Source organism: Bos javanicus, chromosome 11 (assembly GCF_032452875.1).
Source record: "Bos javanicus breed banteng chromosome 11, ARS-OSU_banteng_1.0, whole genome shotgun sequence".
NCBI classification, from domain to species: Eukaryota; Metazoa; Chordata; class Mammalia; order Artiodactyla; family Bovidae; genus Bos; species Bos javanicus.
Window position 1 is genome coordinate 93,371,989 of NC_083878.1, and position 12,551 is coordinate 93,384,539.

The 12,551-nt window shown below is 39.8% G+C and overlaps 1 pseudogene; it reads right to left on the bottom strand.

Moving 5' to 3' along the window:
* Positions 1-4,492: 4,492 nt before the first annotated feature.
* On the bottom strand, positions 4,493-5,525 carry LOC133256620 (olfactory receptor 1J4-like; annotated as a pseudogene).
* Between the last annotated feature and the right edge of the window lie 7,026 nt (positions 5,526-12,551).

Consider the following 12,551-nt stretch of genomic DNA (forward strand, 5'->3'; position numbering starts at 1 on the left):
GGAGGTGGGGCTTCTGTTCCCTCGAGATCTCCTTTCTGGATAGTCTCTCTAGGGTCCTTGACTCGGTGAGAGGGGCTTTCTTTTTTTCCCTTTTTAGTAATGAAGCATGATTACTCTGCAATGTTGTGTTACTTTCTGCTATATAATGAAGTGTATCAGCTACATGTATACATATATTCCTTCCCTCTTGGACCTTCCTCCCACCCCTCTAGTTCATCACAGAGCACCAAGCTGAGCTCCCTGTGCTACACAGCCTGTTCTCACTAGCTACCTATTTTACACATGGTAGTGTATATATATGGGAGAAGACAATGGCACCCCACTCCAGTACTGTTGCCTGGAAATCCCATGGATGGAGGAGCCTGGTAGGCTGCAGTCCATGGGGTCACTAAGAGTCAGACATGACTGAGCGACTTCACTTTCACTTTCCACTTTCATGCATTGGAGAAGGAAAAGACAACCCAATCCAGTGTTCTTTCCTGGAGAATCCCATGGACAGAGAAGCCTGGTAGGCTGCAGTCCATGGGGTCACACAGAGTCAGACACGACTGAAGCAACTTGGCAGCAGTGTATATATGTCAATCCTAATCTCTGAATTCATTCATTGCAGCACAATTTACAATAGCCAGGATACAGAAACAACCTTAATGTTCAATGACAGGTTTATGGGTAAAGAAGATGTAGTACATACATACAATGGAATACTACTCGGCCATAAAATGGAAAAAAATTGGTTCACTTGTAGAGATGCAGATGGACACAGAGTCTGTCATGTCATATGGAATGAAGTAAGTCAGAAAGAGAAAAACAAATTCATATATTAATGCATATTTGTGGAATCTAGAAAAATGGTATTTTCAGGTCAGGAACAGAGATGCAGACACAGAGGATGGGTATGAAGAGGACCTTCTCAAATAATCAGATCTGGAGCTATTGAAGCCCCAGAGTCCTTCTGTCCCATCTTCTTATCAATGACTGTCATTTCATTTTCTTGTCATCTATTATTTTGCAGACTATGGGGACCTGATAGTCTAGTCTCACTGAACCATTAACCTCTAGCGTTCTTTCTGTCCTTTGAATTGGCAAGAAAATATCTTCTGCCCCTCTTGATTGGCTCTTTTAGGAAAGGCATCTCTGGCAGGGTTCTAAAGCTCATGTTGACAAATCACATGGACAAGACAGGGGCTAGGATGTGAGATTACTGAACACAGCATCCAACCAACCTTGCCATCCATGACCCTTCTGATACTCTGAACCTGTTGCTCACACTGGCCCCCATCAGTTCACCTTCTCTACTCATTCTGACCCTCAGGTAATCTTAATCCAGTAACAATGCAGTGCACATAGGAACCCTGTTGGGTGGCTGGATTTACATTTATCCTACAGGTCCCAAACAGACTAGATGAGACTGGGTTCCCCACAACCAGGATAGTTATCGCTGTATTTAAATTTCCAAACTTATTTATCTCCTGTTACATCCTATCATCCAGACCCCCATCTCTAAATTCAACCTTCAATTATTTTAGGTCCCCAATTCAAATAAGGTTAATGTGATATTGACATTAAAACAATTCACACTGGATTACAAGTCACTTCTAACTCTGCATTTTGGTAGTGTCATCTGAGAAAGAAGTGCTTTTGATTGGGATCTGTTCATGGGTGGGTGATGAAGAGTTTCTGGTCACCCCTTCACTATTCAAGGTACTTGCCTTCCTCTTGCTTGGAGCCCTTTTATAAAAAAGCAGGTAGTCAGAAACTTATTCTCTCTCCCACTTAAGACTATTACAGTGTAGACAGCCCTGGCATGGCTGAGGGAAAATGCTTCAAATAAAGTTCATACTTTCAAAGAGATTTTCAGAAGTTTTATATACATAACCAAATCAATATGGTGAATACCAGCTTGCTTTGGACTGTTCACAACCAAGGAAAGCCAATCTAGCATAGCAGGTGGTGATAAAACTCTTCCCAACAAGCAAGTGCCTTTGACATTTTTTGAGAAAAATCCACTAAGAGCACTGTCACCCATCCATGACCAAAAATGTGAAGAACAGCAATGACCTCTTTAGGGAATGAGCCAGAGACAACCAGGTAGATGATCAGGGATCCAAAACAGAACTCTAGTGCCAACAGGGATGCTGAGCCAGGCACTCATGGGTGTGTCCAGGCCAAATATGCTGTGTGTCCACAGCATATTTTCTCTAGGACAGCACAAAAGGCTTCAGCTCTGTTCAGGTTTGGGTTCTGGAACTGGAGGATACTAAGCCTGCAGACACAGTAACTCCATGTCTGTAGCTTAGTTGTTCAGGGTTGGGGTAGGGGACAATTTTGTCCTTCCACAAAGTCAACTGGGATGTTGAATAGCAGCTTCATCAGCTCCAGGGGCTTCCCTAATGCCTCAGCTGGGAAAGAATCTGCCTGAAATTCAGGAGACATAGGAGATGCAGGTTCAATTCCTGGGTTGGAAAGACCCCCTGGAGAAGGAAATGGCAACCCACTCCAGTATTCTTGCCCAAAAAGTCCCATGGACAGAGGAGCCTGGTGGGCTACAGTCCATAGGCTACTCACAAAGAGTCAGACATGACTGAATATGAGCACATCAGCTCCAGGTCAAGGATCACTCTCTGAGTGAATGTCAAACAGGTAGAGAGTAAGATACTCTTCTGATCTCTTTCCTCATCTACTCAGCCACCAACTTATCCATTGCTTCTTGGTCATTTGGTTCTAGCCTCATCAGCCGAGATGTGTAACTGTGTCCTTAGGAGTGCAGATTACCTTTGTATTGGAAATATAATCTCTATTCTATGATTCCAAGTTGGCATAATTCAGGAATATTTATGCAAATTTTCCTCCAAAATTCACCTCTGATGAATCAGTAGGGAAAGCTAATATTGATTATTCTTGGTCAATTGTAATGCTGACCAAATTTAGTATTTAATTTTTAAATCAAAAATACATTAAATGTTTTATAATATTTTAATTTACACAAGAGAAATTGATATTTAGAGGAGTTAAGTGAGTTGTCTGAGGCCGTACCCTATGGCAGATACAACTTACTTGAGCTCTGTCTTTCCCACATGCTCTTCTCTTACAGCTATGTGGTGCTGAGCCTCAGAAGCAGATTTGATCATGGTTGTCCTTAAATGACTGCAGCCTGAACAAAGAAAACTATGTGATCCTTCACTGGATGTCAAAGAAAATAGATTACTTGGCTTATAACACAAACCTAGGTTCCCTAAACTGAGTACAAATGAGTTTCTGGGAGACATATTTTGACATTGAATGTGACATGCTCCAAATTCAGTGTGGGCAACAGAAGACTCCAGTCCCAGTCTGGACTGAGCAGGTGTCTCCTTGAAACTCATACATGCAGTCAGAAAAATCCATAGACTTTGTTTCAGTGTTTCTAAATCAAGAACAAGCTTTGAGTCCTAAAGTGGAGGAACTGAACTCATATCTGTAGATTGTTTCCTGAAGCAATAAAGGCTACTATACAGTTTCTTCTCCTGATCCACCATTATTACCACCACCAAGAAAAACTGAAAAGAACGCTGAAGGGAAAGTGAGGAAATTAAAGGAAATACATTACAAATCCCAAGCTTTCTACACTGTGGGAGCCTTGTTAGACAGTATCTTCCAGCAGGTCATAAGAACCCCATTTCTTTCTCTCCATCCTCTAGGAATCACCATTCTGGTCTCTGCTTCTATGAATTTGACTATTTTAGATTCCATTTATAAGTGAGATCATGAAATGTTTTTTTTTTTTAATTTGACTTATTTCACTTGGCATAATGTACAAAGTTCCAGTTATGCAGATGTATAACTTCTCGGGAGGTCCAAAGTATGGCAAGAGGACTATAGTTAAACATACTATATTGTATGGCTTTTCTGGTGGCTCAGCTGGTAAAGAATCTGCCTTCAATGCAGGAGACCTGGGTTTGACCCTTGGGTTGGGGAGATCCCCTGGAGAAGGGAATGACAACCCACTCTAGTATTCTTGCCCGAGAATTTCATGGACAGAGGAACCTGATGGGCTACAGCCCATGGGGTCACAAAGAGTTGGACATGACTGTTTAACTAACACACACATACTGTATGCTTGATATTTACTAGTAAAGTGGATAATAAATTACATCTTCTCAACAAACACACACACAAATGGATTAAACTGATAACTATGATGATGAATATGTGAACTTGATTGTAGTGGTTATTTCACAATGTATATACATCAAAATATCAAATATAAACATTAAATATTTACAATGTGTATATGATGATTTTAGCTCAACAGATATGTTTTAAAAAGAACTAATAAATTCCTGAGAAATAAGACTAGAGACATAAGTATTACCAGTTGTGTAGTTTCTCAATCTAATACACAAGATCAAAAATCAAGAATATCGACTCAGAATCCATAATTTATACTAATAAATTGTAAGGGAACAATAACTGTAAAAGAATGCAATCAAGTGGTCAAACATTCACTGAGTATTCATTTCTTGCCAGGCTCAAATGTAGCAATGTAGGATCTGGGGTTTGTGTGAACACACGTGGCTGTTACAAAGATGAGCAAACACCGAGACAAGACTTTCACCCTGTGCGAGAGTCTCTCCAGGGCCTCCTTCATGTCCCTGTTCCTTAGGTTATGAATGAAGGGGTTCAGCAGTAGAGTGACCACTGTGTACATCACAGAGACAACGGTGATCTTGTCCCTGGAGGTGCTAGATGAGGGGAAAATATACAGCCCAATAATTGTTCCATAATACAGAGACACCACAGAGAGGTGAGAGCCACATGTGGACAATGCTTTGCAGATCCCCTTGGTGGAGGGGACCTTCAGGATGGTGGCCCCGACGCGGCCATAAGAGATCAGGATGCATACTAGTGGGAGGACGATGACGGCCACTCCTGCTGTGAAAATGGCCAGCTCATTGAGGGATGTGTCTGAGCAAGAGAGCTTCAGCAGGGCACCAAGGTCACAGAAGAAATGGGGGATGCTGAGGTCAGCACAAAAGGACAGCCGGGTAAGGAGGAGGGTGTGACACAGGGCACTGGCACAGGAGAGAATCCAGGATGCAGTTACTAGTAAGGTGCACAGCCCCTGTCCCATGATGGTGGTGTAGTGGAGAGGGTGGCAGACGGCCACATACCGATCATAGGCCATCGAGGTGAGCAGGAAATCATCCAGATTAGTAAAAAATAGGAAAAAATACATCTGTGTTACACATCCAGGATAGGGGATGGATTGATCCTGAGTCTACATGTTCACGAGCATCTTAGGGATGATGACAGATGAGAAGGAGACGTCAGTGAGGGCCAAGTGGCTGAGGAAGAAGTACATGGGGGAGTGGAGGTGAGGGTCCAGCCTGATGAGCAGGAGGATGAGCACATTGCCCAGCACCGTGGTCAGGTACATGCCCAGGAACAGGGCAAAGAACATGCTCTGATGCTCTGGCCAGATGGGGAGCCCCAGAAGGAGGAACTCGGACATGCTGCTATGATTCTCCCTGTTGATGCTCTTCTCCTGTCTGCTGGGAATGAAAGGACAGTGAAAGAAGCACATTTTGATTGCAGCAGACATATATAAATGAGTCCTTTCTCTTGGTGAATATGTCAGTGTCTGTCTGCATTGCCATGTCCCTGCAGAAACCCCTAAGATGAATGGTATTACCATGTATAATGAGGGAATTTACCAACCAAGAAGAGTTTGATACAAAGGAGATACTGGCCCAGTGGCATTTTTCCATCACCTCAGTAAACAGAAAGTGTCACACTGTCTTAGCAGAGAAATAGTAAGTTAAAAACCTCCCTAATTTCTCTTCTATTTCTGTACATATAATCATAGGGTTTAGACCTTCAGGCTGTGACATATTGAGGTATTGAAATCTGACTTCAAAGTCCTTTCATATATCAAGTATAAGGAGGATGTTTCATCAACAAATTCTCAAAGGAAAGTGGGTCAAAAATACACAGCCAAGGAATTTCCTGGCAGTCCAGTGCTTAAGACTTCACCTTGCAAGTCAGGGAGTGTGGGTTCAATCCCCGGTCCATGTATAAAGATATCACATGCCTTATGACTAGAAACCAAAACATGAAGCAAAACAATGTGGTAACAAATTCAGCAAAGAATTTAAAAAATGATCCACAGGAAAAAATTTCTTTAAAAATAAATAAGCAAATATAGTCAGTTCCATTATGTATAAAGGTTGAAGAAAGAAGCTTAACTGTCAACTGAGCTCAGAGTATCTTAGAACTCGATCTTGCAATATCACTGCTCTATGAAGTAAAAATATTACTGGCAGTTACAGTACTTTATAGCAGTTTCACTTCAGTTCAGTTCAGTTGCTCAGTAGTGTCTGACTCTTTGAAACCCCATGAACTGCAGCACGCCAGGCCTCCCTGTCCATCACCAACTCCTGGAGTCCACCCAAACTCATGTCCATTGAGTCAGTGGTGCCATCCAACCATCTATCCTCTGTCGTCCCCTTCTCTTCCTGCCCTCTATCTTTCCCAGCATCAGGGTCTTTTCAAATGAGTCAGCTTTTTGCATCAGGTGGCCAAAGTACTGGAGTTTCAGCTTCAACATGAGTCCTTCCAGTGAACACCCAGGACTGATCTCCTTTAGGACGGACTGGCTGGATCGCCTTGCAGTCCAAGGGACTCTCAAGAGTCTTCTCCAACACCACAGTTAAAAAGCATCAATTCTTCTGTGCTCAGCTTTCTTTATAGAAACTCTAACATATATACATGACTCCTGGAAAAACCATAGCCTTGACTAGACAGACCTTTGTTGACAAAGTAATGTCTTTGCTTTTTAATATACTGTCTAAGTTGGTCATAACTTTCCTTCCAAGGAATAAGCGTCTTTTAATTTCATGGCTGCAGTCACCATCTGCAGTGATTTTGGAGCCCCTCCAAAAATAAAGTCGGCCACTGTTTCCCCATCTATTTGCCATGAAGTGATGGGACCGGATGCCATGATCTTAGTTCTCTGAATTTTAAGTTTTAAGCCAACTTTTTCACTCTCCTCTTTCACTTTGATACTAGTACTCAAATTTATCATTCTCCAATATCCTCCTGATTCAACAAAATCCTCTTGTTGAAGAGTTCCCTAATCCAAAATAAAAACAGTTGCTGCCAAGAGGTGTCAAAGAGATATGCCCTGATATGCTTTCTCCCTTCATCTTTAAGAACTAGTAATAAAGGTATCATAAGCAAGAGCACAGAGAAGTGCTGAGCACCTGTATACACACACACACACACACACACACACACACAAATACACACCTGCTATTGGTGTAGGAGACCCAGTTCTTCTCTGAACTTTATGCTCAAGTAATTGAGCTACCTTGGGTAAGAACTGGTTTTGCAGACTCTTTGTAGGACACCTGGAGACCAGATTTATCCACTTCTGTGGTCCTGAACCACTCACCAGCATCAGAGAAAAAAGAGCTAGACCCTCAATTCACCAACATCAGAAATGGAGATATAAAGACTGCTCTGTCCACCAGGGTGGGGATCCAATTGGACAGGGCTCAAAGCTCTATGTTAGAGATATGCATTAAACATGTATTTATTGCTCAGTTTTCTTGTTTCTCCCTCCAGAACACATGCCCTAGGGCAGTGGTTCCTAAACTTTGATGTTCCCTAGAATGTGCTGAGGAGCTTATTAAAGATGCAGATCCCAGTGCCATCTCCAGTGATGCTCATTCTTGAACTCTATGGCCAGGGAATTCTGACACACATTGTCCTAAGGGCTGACACTGAGAAAGCAGTGTCCTTAGGAAGAACATCATGATTATGCCCTGTGGGTGTGAGCCCAAAGGAGATGTGGAAAGACCCCCTTATTGACCCTTCTTACAAGCTTAAAGTTTTCCCTAGTTAAGTCAAAGCTTGGCATGTGAGGATGGAGTTTTCTCCCAAGTCGAGATGCCTTCTTAGTTTGTTGCCTTCTAAGTAAATCTGCTTCATGGTAGAGATCCAAATACAATATGAGAAAGTCAAAGTATTTCCCTTGTCTTTTTTTCATTTTTTTATACTTCTAAAATGGTTTTTATTAAAAAAAAAAACTTTATATTTACATTTGTTGTTCTATCAAAGTGTTAGTTGCTCAGTCATGTCTGACTCTTTGCAACCCCATGGACAGCAGCCCACCAGGCTCCTTTGTCAGTGGAATTCTCCAGAGAAGAATATTGGAGTTGTCGTTCAACTCCATTTGTTGTTTTCAGTTGCTAAGCTCTGTCCACCTATTGCAATCCCATGAACTGCACCATGCCAGGCTTCCCTGTTTTTTGCTATCTTCCAGAGTTTGCTCAGATTCATGTTCATTGAGTCAGTAATGCCATCCAACCATCTTATCCTCTGTCATCCCCTTCTTTTCCTGCCCTCAATCTTTCCCAGCATCAGGGTCTGTTCCAGTGAGTTGACTCTTCACATCAGGTGCCCAAAGTATTGGAGTTCAGCTTAAGCATCAGTCCTTCCAATGAACATTCAGGGTTGATTTCCTTTAGGATTGATGTGTGTGATCTCCTTGCAGTCCAAGGGCCTCTCAAGAGTCTTCTCCAGCCCCACATTTCGAAAGTATCAGTATTCGGAACTCAGTCTTCTTTATGGCCCAATGCTCACATTTGTCCATTACCACTGGAAAACCAATACTTTGACTAAATTACATTTTTTAGAATAATGATGTCTCTGTTTTATAATGTTCTATGTAGATTTGTCATAGCTGTTCTTCCAAGGTCAAGTGTCTTTAATTTTCATGACTACAGTCACCAAATGAAGTGATTTTGAACCTAAGAAAATAAAATCTGTCACTGTTTCCACTTTTCCCCCATCTATTTGTCATGAGCAATGGGACAGGATGCCATGATCTTTGTTTTGTGATGTTGCATTTTAAGCCAGCTTTTTCATTCTCCATTTCCACCCTCATCAAGAGGCTCTTTAGTTCCTCTTTGCTTTCTGCCATTAAAGTGATGGCATCTGCATATGTGAGGTTGTTGATATTTCTCCCAGCAATCTTGATTCCAGCTGGTGATTCATTCAGTCTGGCATTTTGCGTGATGCATTCTGTATATAAATTAAATAAGCAGGGTGACAATATACAGCCTTTATGTACTCCTTTCCCAATTTGGAAACCATCAGTTGTTCTATGTCCCATGCTAACTATTGCTTCTTGACCTGCACACAGGTTTCTCAGGAGACAGGTACTCTGGTATTTCCTTCTCTTGAAGAATTTCCCACAGTTTGTTGTGATCTACATAGTCAAATGTTTTAGCGTACTCAGTGAAAGAGGAGTAGATGTTTTTCTGTAATTCTCTTGATGTTTCTATTATCCAACAGATGTTGGTGATTTGATCTCTGGTTCCTCTGCCTTTTCTAAATCTAGCTTGGACTTCTGGAAGTTCTTGGTTCACATACTGCTGAAGCCTAGTTTGAATGGCTTTGAGTATAATCTTGCTAGCATGTGAAATGAGTGCAGTTGTACTGTAGTTTTAACATTCTTTGGCCTTGCCTTTCTTTGGGATTGAAATGAAAACTTCCATTTTTTAGTCCTGGGGCCACTGGCGATTTTTCCAAATTTGCTGGCATACTGAGTGCAGCAGTTTAAGAGCATCATCTTTTAGGATTATTTACATAAATGGGATTTATTTTGCACGTTATCTTAGAGTTTTCTTTTCCTAAAATATATTTGTTGCAATAATACTTGCAAGTCTACTTCTATGCTTATCAGTGCATAGAATATATATAACATCAATACATTAATCTTATAAATTTTCAAATTTTTAGTTCTCTCTTGCTGAATTAACTGATTCTTTAACAAAGGTTCTCTAATTCTTCAATAAGGTAAAAGTTTTAAAAATATTATAGTAAATCCTGAAGTCTTCTCCTATGTCAGTTGTCTGATCAAGATTACTTTATTATCTCCAAAGCATCCATTTTAACAGGCTGCATTGTCTTAGTTCCCCCATGCCTGTGGCTTGCTCCTTTGAAGAGAAAACAACCAAACTTTGAAAATACATGAAAAATGGAAGTCTAGGTGGAAGCCCATGGAAAGAGAGACAATAAAGCCAGGCTCTTTTCATTCACCTAAGGAATCATCTAAGTCAGAGCTTATGGAATGAAATAAATAATAATGAGGAAAGTTACATCATAATATTTTATACATGTATCAAATATCCAAGTCTTTCAAAATATTGTGATTTCCATCTTTACACCCCAAACAGACTAGAGTTGTGGACATCACCACAGCCTTGCATGTCACTCCAGCTACTGGTTACATACTAATTAGTCTTCTGCTTCTGTATAACGTTGGTAAACGTATCACATCTTGCATAGTGCAGGCACACACACACAAAGGGACAAGATGAAAAAACAGGGTAAAAACCTGATGCCAAAAAAGGACACATATGTAGTATGTCGATAAGAGAGATAAAATGAATAGTATAAACTAATCTAAAAGAAGGCCAAAAAGAGGGAAAAGAAAGCAAAAAATCTTTCTCCAAATCTATTTGTACTAAGTGAGCTTTGCAAGGTAGCAGGATTACAAAGCTGATGAATAAAGAACAAAAATCAATGATACTTTATATCCTAGCAGTGAGCACTGAGAATTGAAGTTTTAATATACTAACTAAAACAGTTTAAAAAAGCAAAATATGCTTATGGATGAATTTACCAAAATACTTGTATGTTAAAAACCACAAACTCATTCATGGTAAATTTAAAGAGGATGCAAATAAATACAGATACACTTTACACATAGACTGGATAACTCAATATCATTATGGAGCCCGGTCTCTCCTCCAATTGACAGGGTCAGTGCAATCAAAGGCAGTATATATCAGTAGCCCATTTGCAGAAACTGATTCTTAATATTACATGGAAGCAAAAGGGAAGACAAGAAAATCTTAAAATGAAAAGGAAACTGTCATACTTAGTTTACCTAATTTCAAATTTTTTATGCTCCATAGCAAGCAAAATAAAAATAATTGCATGAGAATAAGAATATAGATGAATAGAACAGTGAATATTTTGAAATAGATCAATACACAAAAGGTCAATTAATAGTTTTCAATGCACCAAGGCAATTAATGTGGCAAGCATAGTGTTTCAAGAAATGGTACCAGCATGCTTCAGTATCAATATGTCTTAAGTGCACATGGACTCTTGTGCTGCTCTGCATGCAAAACATAACTGAAAATGGGTCAAATGTGTAAGAACTATAACTATAAAACTATTTTGAAGAAAACTTTGGACAAAATTTTGGTAAATGTAGGGTAGGCAGTATATTCTTAAATAGGACACAAAAGTCATGAACACTAAAAGGAAAAGAGAAGAATCTTGATTTCAAAAAAATAAAATGCATTTGCTGTTCCAAAGAAACTTTTTAATAAAAATTTTTTGGGCTACAGTTGCATAACAATGTTGTGTTATTTTCTGATCTCAGAAAAATGAATCTGCCATATGTATATATATCTATAGCCCTGTTTTTTGAATTCCCTCCCCCTTTAGGCCACCACAGAGCTTTGAGCAGAGTTCCCTGTGCTGTACAGTAGATTCTCATTAGTATTTATTTAATGCACAATAGTAAATGTCCATTGACAGAGGAATAGATACAGAAGAGGTGGCACATATATACAATGGAATATTATACAGTCACAAAATGTAACAAAATTGTGCCATATGCTGGCATGTGGATGGGTCTACAAAGTATCTGGGTCTGACATACAGAGTAAAGAGAAAATTAAATATTGTATGTTAATGTCTATACATGGAATCTAGAAAACTGGTAGTGAGGAACTGATTAGACAGGCAAGAATAGAGATGCAGACATAGAGAATGAATTTCTGGACACAGTTGAAAGAGGAGTTGCTGTTATTCAGTCACATGTCTGACTTTCTGCAAGGCCATGGACTGCAGCATACCAGGCTCCCCTGTCTTTCACGTAGTATGCTCATAGGGAAGGAGAGGGTGGAAAAAACGGAAAGAGTACCACTGACATATGTACACAACCATGTGTAATTAGATTGCTAATGAGAAACTGCTACATAGCACCGGAAACTCAGTGCAGTACTCTGTGATGACATAGAGGGCTGCAAAACATGGGGAGGGCAGGGAGGGAGGCTCAAGAGGGAGAGAATATATGTGCTTATACCTGTTTCACACTATGGTATAGCAAAAAAAAAATATTGCAGAACAATTATCCTCCAATAAAAAATAAATAACAAAGTAAATAAATTTTTAAAAAAGAAATAAGTTCCCAGGATATAAGGGGAGAGACTAAGTACTACCAGCTATATATTCTCAGCCTTATAGACAAGATCAAAAATCAAGAACATAAACTCAAAATTCACAGTTTATGCTAATGAACTGTTAGGAAATAGACAATAAAAAACAGACAATAATAAATAGACAATAAAATAAATAGACAATAATAAATAGACAATAAAATAAATAGATAATAAATGCAATACAACTATCAAACATTTACTGAATATTTATTCAATGCTGGGATCAAATCTAGGGATATAGGATCTGAGGTTATGTGAACACAC